Here is a 14021-nt window from a genome sequence, read left to right as displayed (position 1 = left end):
ACAGCACCAGCAAGTGGTCAGAAGGAGATGGTGCAGGTCTCTGGTAGTCGTTAGAGAGTGCATGGAATGCAGAGAGAACTTCTGCTTGTTCATATGATTGAATGTAATATGCAGGGATGCCATGCTCTGTGCACATAGTAGGGTACCTTCTAGTAAATTGTACGGCATGGGTCCCCGTGTTCATTTTTACAAATAGCATATAATCAATGAAATCAGCCAGATATCTTTCAAATAGGTTTGATATGGTATTGATTTGGTTCTCTTACAATGGATCTCTATTGACCCCTATTATAATGCAATCATTGACCTAGGGTCCAAACAAACATCACATGAATACAGTCTGGTGCAGGACTTGCGTGGCCATATTGGGTTAAACATTGTTCATTTGGTTCATTTTATGATTGTATGGCCAGCTTTACAGGTATGATTTTAGTTGACTATATTGGAGGCCACTGCCAGTTCACACCCAGAGACTGATTTGAAGCCATCTGATAAACAGTTGGTTTTCTTTTCCATCATGAAAGTCAGTCCAAGAGACAAATATATATGAAAGAGGAGATTGTGTTTTTTGGGTGTAACAGAGACAGCAAATCCAGCAGACTTGGGGAAGTCAGGGGTACACAGAGGGCAAAGGGGACCTATAAGTAATGTACTGATGCAAATCAGATAATGTTCAGAAATGTAAGGTTTCTGAAAGAAGAACTAAACCTTAAAAAGACTGAAGCTAGAAATGTTGTATTTTACCTACTGTACCAGCCCAGAGATTCAGCAGCCCCATAGCAGTAATGATTTGTGCTTTCAAAGTTGTACTCAGCAGATCCCCACCTTTGATCCTGTTAGGCCATATTTACAAGCCAGTGGCTCAGCACATGTGCAGTGTTCTCTGGTCGGCTGCTACAGAGCTAAGCTTGGGGGTCATCATCAATTATTAGAACATTAGCAGAGAGTGAGATTACAGCTTCAGACATACCCAAATATGTAAGGGCCAGCGGCCCAGTTGCTAAACATTGTTCAACAAGAATTCTACTTATTTCGCTTTGCTTGGCTACATGTGATCCATATTCATTCTAGCTCTTAACCCCCAAGCAGTACTTTATTGGCCTTACTGTAGCTTGTATTATTAGTAAGCAAAAATAGCATTGTAATCTCAGTAACATGACTAATTAAGCATGATCTTGCTGCTCTTCCCTCTGTAATTAAGCTTGCCATGCCTACTTTATAGAGCTAGGGGGCGCAGAGGAGGGAATATATATATGAGCATAAAGCCATTACAATGCTGCACCATCATCTTTCTTGTTTTTATTGGCTAAATGAGAGCTGGTCATAGCACTATCATGTGCTAATAATACACAGTACCAGCTGATCCAGTGGTTTGTGGATGATTGGTTTTGCCCCCTTCAATAGTCACATTGAGTGGAGAGTGGGCTGTAGGTACAATAAGCCAATTGAAGCCTGACTGGAATGCCATACATTTTGCATTTTCACTTGGAAAATTCTTTGTCACCCAATGGAAAGTTACATGATTATTGCAGAATTTCCATCACACAGACCTGCAGTCACCGGAAATGAGTGCCTATGTGTTATCAGTAAATGTATTTTCCATCCCTGGAAGTGGGCATATTATTATAAGTGATTGTTAGAGATGCAGATAAGAATGCATTTGAAGCCACAAAGAGAATGAAATATGTGTGAGAGCACAGAGGTGCGGGGTCACTCTGAGCAAGTCCAATACAATACAGCAAATTCTGAATGCTTTAAAGAGACAGCGCAGTATAATGTGCCAATATGTAGACAATATATAATACATATCTATTGGCTATGACTCAGGAGCACTTAAATGGGTTGCATCTTTCTTGGCAGATTTCTACAAGTTTCTACCCAGTTTGCCATGAGATTAATTGCTTGATATTCCCTTTATATTCAGTGAGGACAGATCCCTTGGCCCTCTCCCTGTTTGCTGCAGTGATAGAGTTCCAGTTGGGCCCCTTGCCTGAGCTTCAGGGGATCTGATCTAAACTGGAAACATGTGAGATAAAAGCAGCCGTTTGGGAATTTGTTGTCTACAAGAATGATCCATCACAGAGGTCCTACTGTCGGGCCACGTACTGCACATCTATACCATGTACACAAGCAGATACTATTCAACTAGTGTTTTAAATCAGAACCATAAAGTCCAAAACCCAGCTGTATGCTAGATTATACTACTGTCATGCCCGACAGCAACAGGTAAGAATGAAATAAATTAATGTTGGGGTTTGTTCTCTTTTAGAGAAGTCCTTTGTCCAAAAAGTGTTTTTTTTTTCATAATGAAAGAAAATATACTGTACAGTAATTTGAAATCACTCATTCTGTGCTCTGATTCTGATTATTGAAACAATGCTGCAGCTATTAGTTCTGCTCCAAGCCTGTTAATTAGCTGGCTTCTTCTAGATTGTTTCTGGAGCCAGAACCAGCAGTACAGAGTATGTAAAGCAGTCGGACAATTGCTTTTAATAGCAATTAGACGGGTTGGAGGACCTATCTAAACTATGTGGCTCCAAAATGAAAAAGAGTTTTCTTTATTGTATTTTTTAGCACTCTACTGAATGTAAAGTAATAGTATATATAGATTTTGTAATGTGCTGTATTCAACAGTGCAAATAGGAATGGTTTCATTTATTCTAATTGCACTTTTGCCTCTTGAACCCTTTAGGGCTATGGCGCACACAGTGTTTTGATCACTGACACTTGTGGCAGAGATCAAAGCATCAGTAGCTACTGCTTCCCAGTATTCCTTTGAGCACTATGTGCCACGGGTACCCCTATCATGACTGTGATAGTGATTATTACTTGAATATGCGTGCTGCCACATTTTGAGTGATAATTATAGTTTACCAAGTGATCAAAGGCATCTCTCATTCCAGATAATGGACGGGAAATTGCATCAGGCAGTGATGCGCTGATTCCCACCGCACAAACAGAGACAGTAGAAGCAGCACATGTGCCATAGCTCTTACAGTTCCCTTACTCACTGACTTTGTTGCTATATACCAGTGATCCCCAACCAGTGGCTGTGGGGCAACATGTTGCTCACCAACCCCTTGGATGTTGCTCTCAGTGCCCCCAAACCAGGTAGTTATTTTTGAATTCCTGACTTGGGGGCAAGTTTTGGTTGAATAAAAACAGAATTTACTACCAAATAAAGCCTCCTGTAAGCTGATAGTGTGCATAGAGGCTGCCTAATAGCCAATCTCAGCCCTTATTTGGCACCTCCATGAACTTTTATGGTGCTTGTGTTGCTCCCTAAGTCTTTTTACATTTGACTGTGGCTCACGTGTAAGAAAGGTTGGGGACCCCTGCTATATATTATAGTTGTGGTACTTGAATCATACCAGAGTGTACTGTATATTGATCATTTACTCCCTAGATTTGATAAAGATGTAGCTGCTGGTGAAATGTATGGGTTCCAGGATCTTCTAATTCCCCTCTTCCTAGTCTAACTGAGGCTACTTGTGTGATTGCCATCTTTTAGGGCAGTCAGTGGCCACCCAAAGTTGAACCAAGCAAATGACTTGACCTAAAGCGATTGCCTTACTGTAAAATTATTTGAAATCCTGTTCTAACAAACTGAATAGGAACAGCCTTCTTTCACATGCATTGTATTGTGGCCTTAAGTGACTGTTGATGATTAGATTTGTTTCCACTGGATGTGACCAAGGTCAGCCAGCCAGCCAGGCTTTTCCTATCCAAAATGTTTTTCCTTCTCAGTTCATTTTTGTGTATGATGTTCAGATTCCCCATTTTCATATGTGCTCAGCAGCAGGGTTACAACATAGTTTTCTATAAAGAGGAAATTCTAACAATATTATTATGCTTGTTGCTGTATATCGGCAGCTGGGAAAGGTCTAAAGTGTGGGTAATACTTTCCTAAGCTGTTGTAAACAAATTTGCATTTTAGCAGGAAAAGCACTTACATGTCTCATAGGGGAACCATATGCTTCCTTTAACTCGGAATTAAATCACTTACAGGTGATGCTCGATGCTCCAGTTGCTCCTTTGGTGGAAATATGGTGCAGCAATTAGATCAGCTCTTCTTTCCCATTCCCAAAACCCATATATTGAATAAGGGAAGCACACGATAAAACACCAATACAAGCATTTGTGGGGATATAACATAAAGTTTTCTGGCCTTTATCAGGTACAGTTTCAGCTGGGTTTTAACTGATATAAAGTCATCAACCACAAAACCAGAACTATGCAAACACATACAAGAGGTCCTATGCAGTCACCCATCCTAAATATATATAGGACATATATACGGTATAAGACATAAAAAGTGAGCGTAGGACTGGCGATGACTTTGATGTATTTGGCCCAGCTTGAATATATTGCAATATATGGACAAACAATCCCTGTTTTGCTTAAAGGAGAGGGCATATCTTGGTAGCTTAATGCACAGAATGTCTTAATGTCCTTTGAACATAGATTATGGGTGAGTGCAGAGGGGCTCTTGTTGCTTTCTATATTTACTTTTTGGTCACAGCCTCATTGCACCCTCCGCCTAATGGTTTAAATGTAGTCAGGGCTGTCCTACTGGAAGCCCGCAGGCCAGATGTGGCCCTACGAAGGCTTTTTATGGCCCCCAGCATAGACTTTACTGTATGACATAATCATTTTAATGTAGTCCAGCCCTCAAACTTGCTGTATGAGGTGTAATCGACCCATTCAGCGTCGGACTGGGATGTGCAGGGGCCCCAACACCCACCTATGGATCCATGCTAAACAACCGCCAAACCTTCTTCCAAGCGCATACCTTATACTTAGTTCACTGTCATTGAGGGAGGGCAGGGTCAGACTGTGGGGTGCAGGGCCCACCGGGGCTACTACCTCAGGGACCCCACGACCCATCCAACCCCCTCCCCTGAGTGCACGTAAATTATACTTACCTTTAGTGCATTGTGGGAGTGAGACTGGTTTTCACTGCCGGGCCCACCAAGTTTTTTCCCGGTGCCCTGGCGGCCCAGTCCGACCCTGGGGGAGGGAGGTCAGTGGGTATGTAAGAATCCTTCAGATCAGGTCTGGGTCAGCAGGGCCCACCAGGTTTTTTTTTACCCAATCTGACCCTGGACCCACTACATTTAATAAGTTAATGAGGAAACAGAGCTTAAATATTTATTGGCATCTTTTTATATGAGCAAATAAATAAAGACCACAATGGGAATTTCAGCAATTTTTTGCACATATTGCACTTATGCTGAGCAGCATCGCACCTGTCCAGCCTGCTGTGATGAATAGTGCTCAAGTGTGCCTATTGACTGTAGGAATCCAGGATTTATCCCCACCCTTACTGTAGCTGTAATTCCAAGGTTCCCACTGCGGGTTGCGCCAATACTGACTTGCGGAAGGAAAGCTCTTCCAATGAAACCTTATGGAAATCTTGATATGATATCATGATATGATATAAATATGATGCAGAGAATGTACAAACTGTTTATGAAACCCCTGGAAAGATCACATGCCCCTTTGTACTTCTCTTTTGCTATGGCAGTAACTCCTTTGATTATAATATATTTTATGCAGTTAGGAAAATAATATAAGTTTACATGCTAGAGGCATCAATAATATATTATTATTAAAGGGAACATAAACCTTACTAGTCTCCCATTGCATGCTTCAGCAAGGTAGGCAACCCAAGTCATAAATAGGTGTTTCATCTTTAACTTAACTTTTAGTACATTTTACATAGGCCTCCTCTTAGCTATGTTTACATTGGTCTTCATTCATTTTTTTTTATAGTTTTTAAATTATTTGTCTTCCTGTTCTCCCTCTTTCCAGCTTTCAAAAGGGGGTTGCTGACCTGAGCACCCAAACAACTATTGCTCTGTAAGGCCTATGAATCCACTCCTATTCATCTTAAAGTCTATCATTTACACCACTACCTTGTTGCTAGAGTAAACTGAATCCTAGTAACTAAGTAGCTGCTGAAATCACAAAAAAAAAAGGAAAATTTAAAAACTACAGAAAATAAGAACATTTGCAAACTATCTCAGAATGTCACTGTTTACATAATACTAAAAGTTAATTTAAAGGTAAAGTACCACTTTAATGACTGATGCAGGCCACAGTGCCATTCTAGCATGCTGATATTACACTTTAATCAAACATCAGAAAGGTTATAGTGGTATTTAAGGGGATCTATGCACTGTTGCTCAACCATCCTTTCAAACTGCAAGTTCCAGCATACTCCAACATATTATCAAGGGTTAAAGAATGCTGGGATGGGCTTGAGGTATTTATATTCAGCATGTCTAATGCTTCTCACCTTCTTCACATAACAATATTGCTTCTAAATGCAGCTCAGGCACATGGGGGAAACAAAGGCTCTGAAGCTGAGAATTTGTGAACAATGGGTTCAATGTGAGAACAGTCATTTTTTCACATATGGTTTGATATCAAAGCACATAGCAAGGAGGGGTTGTGTATACAAGATAGGGGCAGCGGTACACACATGGAGCCAACCTGGGTGCATACTACATTTTGTTTTAATCTACATAGGCAGACAGATTAAAAGACGTGAGGTGAGACCCAAATAAAGATAAAGAGACTGACAAAAGAAGAGAGATATTTAGATAGATGATTGAAGATAGATAGATAGATAGATGATAGATGATTGATGATAGATAGACAGATAGATAGATAGATAGATTGATAGATAGATAGATAGATAGATAGATAGATGATAGATAGCTAGATGATTGAAGATAGATAGATAGATAGATAGATAGATAGATAGATAGATAGATAGATAGATACATAGATAGATAGATGATAGATAGATAGATATATAGATAGATAGATAGATAGATAATTTAAGATGATAGATAGATAGATAGATAGATGATTGATGATAGATAGATAGATAGATAGATAGATAGATAGATAGATAGATAGATAATAGATAGATGATAGATAGATAGATAGATAGATAGATAGATAGATAATTTAAGATGATAGATAGATAGATAATAGATAGATAGATAGATAGATAGACAGATAGATGATTAAAGATAGATATATATATAGATAGATAGATAGATAGATAGATAGATAGATAGATAGATGATTGAAGATAGATAGATAGATAGATAGATAGATGATGATTGATGATGATAGATAGATAGATAGATAGATAGATAGATAGATAGATAGATAGATAGATAGACTGAACTAAACTAAATTCTTACCTCCTAATTCATTGATTACAGAGAGAGGGAAAGAAGGAATAAAATAATATGTGCTTCATTTACACCGTTAGATAAAACCAGTTACACAAACTGTTGTAGATCCAAAGTATCCAAAGTAGATCTTTGGATACATTTCAATGTATAAGAACAGGATATCCAGTGGCCTGTCTCTTTGTAACACAAACTGTAAAAAATCAGTAAAATATATCCTTCTAAAATGTGCGTACTGATGCCATCGGTTATTAGCTCGGCTTTCTTTCTTTCTTCTATCTCATCTATATCTATGTATTATTCCCTGTATAATTATATAGTAAATGCAAATAGCATTTTTAGGTTTTTTTATTTTAGCTGCTTGAAATACAACTGCACATGAAAACAAGGTTGTGTCAGACATTATGAGTGCAGATAACAACTACTTGATGTTGGAAATGTACTATTCCTTCAATCCAGTAGCCCCCAGTTCACCAGGACCTGGGTTCTTAAGCTAAACCAAACACCATGTACTTTACTATATCATATAACTTAAATTACCTGACATAAACTGTGTTGACTGGAATCATGTAACACGGGTATTTATTTGATATTAGAAATATAACCAAAACACTTATCCAGAGACAAATGATTAATTATATTACAAAAATAATGACATAAGATATATAAATAGGTCTCAGCATCTTTTCTGAGTGCTTTTGTATTGATAAATTCACCCAAATGTAATTATAGAAAAGACTGCACTGCATAAATATGTACAGGCATTTGTGTTTCTCATAGGCATGTTATGTGCATGTGCATTAGGCAGCATCTGTGCCTGGTACTGTTCTGCTCATGCCCAGTGCCACTGGCACAGGGAGGGTCCGCCTCTAAATTAATTACAATTATTGTTACAAAAAAATCCCACAGTAAATGCATTAAATGAATAGATAATAGATAGAGATAGATAGATAGATGATAGATAGATAGATAGATAGATAGATAGATAGATAGATAGATAGACAGACAGACAGACAGACAGATAGATAGATGATAGATAGATAGATAGATAGATAGATAGATAGATAGATAGATAGATATAGATAGATGATAGATAGATAGATAGATAGATAGATAGATGATAGATAGATAGATAGATAGATAGATAGATAGATAGATAGATAGATAGATAGATAGATAGATAGTAGAAGGGAAAACAGGAGTCAGCAGCCTTGGAGTAATTCTAGAAACTTTGATCCAGGGGATCTGGCAAAGCTTACTGGCTCTGATCCAAACACATGGGCTATGGAGAAGGAATTTAACAACTGCCTGACCCCACATTGCAATACACAGGGATTTGGAACAGATTTCTACAGTAGGGCAATGAACACTGAATGCTATCCAGAACCTGATATAAGGTTTGCCTTCTAAAAGTACTGATAGCAAAAGCATGTATTATATTTAGAATTTATTTTTAATTGGTACATAACTGGTGTATATTCACTGTCAAGACAATCTTTCTATCTATCTATTATCTATCTATCAATCTATCTATCTAACTATCATCTATTTCCTCCTTTTCCTCCTCCCCCTTTCTCTCTGTTTCATCCTTTACCTTCCCTGCCATTTTCTATCTATATCTCCACACCCCTAACTGAGCTCTGAGCTGTATCACATTCTATAATCCATTGTCCTCAATTATTAAATCCGATGAGCAAATTTGCACCTAGGCAGTAACCCATAGCAACCAGTTAACTGTGCTCTGACAACTGCAGGGATACTAAGAAAAATCCTGGTTGCCACTGGTTACTACACTGGTGTTACTGTGCCTATTGTTAGTAAATGAACCCCAAAGTATTTATCTTTTACCATGAATATATTTGCCTTTCATATCTGTTTGTTTATCTTTCTGCCATCTTTACTGATCAACTAGCTATCTGTTTATCTATCCATGCCTATGTAGCTCAGCTGCAGCAAGTTCTAGAATGATCCTGCCTTCTTACAAATGTAGCTGCCTGTATTTCCTAAGTATTCTCTCTCCCACTACCCCTAACTGCTGTAGCTGTAATGTTAACATCAGTCTATTTATCTTCTATAGTTTATATGTATCTATTTTCTCATACAATGAGAAGATACATTTAATTAATTGTATAAATAAGAGCCCTTATTTCTTTCTTTATTTTTGTCTGTGTACCAATGTGCCCATCTGTGTCACTCTATCATTAGCCTATTGTTCATATATCTGTTTACCTTTTTGGTTTGGTATCTACTATCTATCTATTTATCTATCTATCTATCTATAATCTATCTATCTATCTATCTTTATCACACTATCTATCTATCTATCTATCTTTCTATCTTTATCACACTATCTATCTCTCTATCTATCTATCATCTATCTATCTATCTATCTATCTATCTATCTCTATCACAATATTTATCTATCATCTATCTATCATCTATCTATCTATCTATCTATCTATCTATCTATCTATCTATATATCTATCTATCTGTTATCTATCTCTTATCTTTCTGTACCTTTGTTTTTTTAGTATTCCTAGAATCTGCTTTTCATTTATCTATCAATGTGATATATATTCATGTTCGCCTCTCTCTTTCTCTGTCTGTCTGTCTGTCTGTATGTCTATCTTACTTTACTTTTATCTATTTTCATCCGTTTCACTCAGAGCCAGACCAGCATTTATTGCTTCACACATACCTGACACACTCAGACACATATGTGGCAGTGTAATTGTGCGGTGTGTTTGCCATTTGCAATTGGTATCCCCCATAATTAAGCTGGGACCAATTCTGTTATTGCCCCTTTCTATTACTTCCTCTTAGCTATGAATGTGCTATTCCTTTGTCGTGTATTCTCTAAAGTATTTTATTGCACATTGCACCCAACATATAATTTGCATTTGTATCAGAGAGCGTTTCCTTTTCTCTTGAACTTCCTCTACTTCCTCTGATACAGTCAACAGCTGCAAATACTGCCGCAGTGCAGAGGGGCTGTAAATACCTCTCCCAGCTGTCTGCCAAATAGCCTGAAATACTTTCTTTGTTCTGCTTTCTCTCCTACAGCCCAACACCAGCCATTAAATATCTCACTGCCCCAAACATTCAAGGCAACATGCACCTTAACATGTAAAAAGACCTGGACAGATCATTCTGTGATAGACAGATTGACAGATAATTGCTGGATGTCAGACAGATATACAGATAGAAAAAGAACTAGACAGACAACAGATAGGCAGACAGATAGATATGTAGGAACTTGAAGTAATTAGTAGGAATTCAGACATGCACATTTTCCAAGATATTAAGAGAACTATTGCATGAGTTACTGGTGAGTCTAAATTGAAAACAATGGTCCCTTAAGCTTCACAAAAAATGTAAGTCAGGAAAAAGATGGGGAATAAAATGGAGACGTGTACTTCACAGTAGGGTACTTCAAACAAATCAACCAAGAAATGTATACCTAGATGCTTCTGTAGATCGATAATAGTTGGATAGGAGGCAAATAAAGAGAAAGAATTATGTGTACGTAGATATATAGATCAAATAGATAGATAGATAGATAGATAGATAGATAGATAGATAGATAGAAAGATAGAAGCATATTAGAGAAAATAGACAGATAGATAGATAGATAGATAGATAGATAGATAGATAGATAGATAGATCATAAATAGATCATAGATAGATAAATGTGTTGAGAGAGAAAGGGGAGTTATCAGGATCCTAAGTTCCCCAAGAAGAAGGCAGAGAGAGACAAAGAGGGGAGACAGCTCACATAGATAGATGATAGATAGATAGATAGATAGATAAATAGATAGATAGATGATAGATATATAGATAGATAGATAGATAGATAGATAGATAGATAGATGATAGATAGATAGATAGATAGATAGATAGATAGATGATAACATTGTAGGGATGAGGAGAGGGAGTAAGGAGGGAGGGAAAAAACAGAAATCTATAAATGCCCAATATGCATGCAGAATATATAGATGACAGTGAATAGTGTGGGGAATTCACAGATCCAGACATATTTGCCACATATTGCCCATTTGCCTTTTATCCCAGATTATATTTTCTGTAGGGAGATTTCTATGCAGAAGGCATTGCTGCTGTGACCTTGTATAATATAGTCTAACAGCTTGCCTCCTAATCACTATGTAGGATGGTCATTACTTTCAAATTGCAGAATTGAACGAACTGTATCAAATCAGTAAGAACATCCATAAGCTTTAATTATTAAGTTAATATCATTTCTTACTTGGAACATTCCCTGAACCTTATACATCAGCCTTGTACCTGAAATATTCACTGTGTGTCCTTGAAAATAGAGAATATATTGAATATCCAAAATGCCAAGAATAATGAATAGGTATGCTGTTAATAAATTGCAGAAATATAACATGTTTCACTGGAATTCTCACAATATGTTAGTCATGCCCCATCGCACTGTAATGTACATTTCTGCGTGGAACACACACACCTCGCCACACACAGACGCACACAGACGCACACACACTGCTGCAGTCGGATTTGTGACACTGTGCAATTTCACATCACAGCTCAATAATGATCATTATTCTTATTTTCCAACTTAATTTCTGCATAGATACTTTTATTTTCTTCTAAAATGATTAAGTATTGTTGGTGAATAGGGAGGAAAGATCCAACATTTCTCAGCACACCTGTCAGTGGCTAAAGGTGTATGTGCAGCTTTGGTTAAACACACACTAATGTCATTAATAATGTCTGGTCAGGAAGGCAAATAGGCAGAATATTCACAACTAATGAGCCCGTAAACACAAAGACATATTAGGGGCAAGCTCAGCTCATTCACAGTTATTATTTATATTTCAATTTTAAAAAATGGTTTGAAATTATAAAATACAAAGTGAGTCGCTATCTTGTTATAGAATAAACCTATGGCCACGAATAAGATATACACCGACGGGATATATTACGTATATTACATATTATATTATACATTCGCGATGTTGCTGCGACTAGGAAACGCTTCGATCCAAAACAAGCGATGAAAACTGATTAACAGTTAATAACATTGTAGCTGAGTGAGGTTGATAACATTGTAGCTAAGTGAAAAGAAATATATAAACTTTTATAGACAGACAGTAACTGTTTCTGTTTCTCCCTGTTGCTATACGGATAGCTACATAGAAAAATCGCATCCTCTCCACTTACCCTTGCTGCACACGCTTCCTAGCGCACAGACAGCCTGCGATCTGTAATCCATTAGACATGTTAGCTGTAACCACGAAAATAGGGTGTAAAGGGATCAAACTGGAGGTTCTGGAAGCTGATTCCTGATGCAGCTGTCGGTCTGTCTGTGTGTCGGTCTGTGTGTGTGTTGGTCTGTCGGTAGATTCCTCCTCTGAGAGAGGAAGAGTCAGACTGGTGCTTCCATGGAGCTTGCGGCTTAGGGATCAGAGGAGGAGAGGCAACAGGAAGCTGGAATAAAAGCGATTCTGCACAAGAGCATAAAGCTAACTACACCTCATCGGAGACAAAGGTTACAAAAAGAAGGTTTGAGACTCTCTAAAGGCAGAATGCGAGCAAAAAAAAAAAAATCGCCAGGGAAATCAGGCAAAAGGCCATGAAGAATATCCCAGCCTGCATGTGACCAGAAGGAGCCAATCACAGCCCCGCAGAGGTCATAAAAAGGTCTATTACCAAGTTGTAAATTTTCTTCAAACAAAAAAGGAATTTACTGCAATTCCTTGCGGATTTTTGTACATTTTGCCAACAAGCGCCATTTTCTTTTGCTTGTTTAAATCCGTGTAAAAGTGGGCTTTTCTCGCTGTTATTTGCGCTTTTTACAGATTTATAAAGGGCTCAGAAAGGAAAGCGCCTTGGCTTACACCGAGACCTTGGCCCGCTGCTAATGGCAAATACTAATTCTATTAAACGTCGATTTGAAAATATAAAACTCAGCTTTACGGGGAAGGGGGATGTTCTCTCTCTCAGCACTGCAGTGGGGAGGCTATGGCGCCGGAACATTGCACTTTGTTTACATGACATTCAGCCCTGGCATCAACGATTTTATACTGATATGCCCTAAAATCCAAAATATATATATCTCTATCTATATTTACTAATTTCATATAATGTTAGCGTGCTAAGAAATTCAGACAAAACAATTCCTCCTCATAAATGTTTTGGATGCTCCTCAAATGCTTTATATAACAGTAAAACACGATGAATATTCTTTTGTGTATAGTTCTGGGTGTGTATATGTATTATTTATCAATTAGCAATGAGGATTGTATCCACACGTAAATACGGATATATCATTTATTACCTAAACATTCTGAATTAAAAAACAGAAACCGTTAAAAAAAATTTTTAGGGCATTTGGGGCCTAATAGTAAATTAAATCATTTGCTAGTATAATTTTGGGATCTACTACCTGGAAAACAACCGATAAGATTTGAAATATGGGAATGCAATTTATATTTAAATTATAGTTAAACGATTCTTTTTCTAGAGGATTTTTATTTTATTCTGCCATGAGATAATTTAATCGAAATTATGGCAAGAATTAAATCCGATCCCTCTGTGCGAATATTCTGTGTGTCTGCGTGAAAGGCAATACACCCACAACACGCATACTCTGCGCATTTTACACTTATTAAATATTTATTTCTAAACCAATTTCCTACAAATTTAGCCAAAAGAACCCAGCTAGACTCTGAGCGTCGGTAGGTGGAGGGCAGATTTTGGTGCTAGTGCCCAAGGTTATGCATTTTGTCCAAGGTTACAGGAAATTATAAGGTTCATACCTGGGG

General features: G+C 37.7%; 1 protein-coding gene across 2 annotated transcripts in view; it reads right to left on the bottom strand.

The window, feature by feature from the left end:
• The window catches only part of hoxd3 (homeobox D3), a 41277-nt gene extending 28475 nt beyond the window's left edge, over nt 1–12802 (bottom strand). For both annotated transcript variants that reach the window (XM_004917733.3, XM_004917729.4), the window contains exon 1: nt 12418–12802. The gene's annotated coding sequence lies outside the window, so the exon portion shown is untranslated. The remainder of the gene's footprint in view (nt 1–12417) is intronic.
• Nucleotides 12803–14021: the final 1219 nt, after the last annotated feature.

This window comes from Xenopus tropicalis, chromosome 9 (assembly GCF_000004195.4).
Source record: "Xenopus tropicalis strain Nigerian chromosome 9, UCB_Xtro_10.0, whole genome shotgun sequence".
NCBI classification, from domain to species: Eukaryota; Metazoa; Chordata; class Amphibia; order Anura; family Pipidae; genus Xenopus; species Xenopus tropicalis.
Note: the sequence above shows the minus strand (reverse complement) of the source record. Positions and strands in the feature narration are given on the sequence as shown.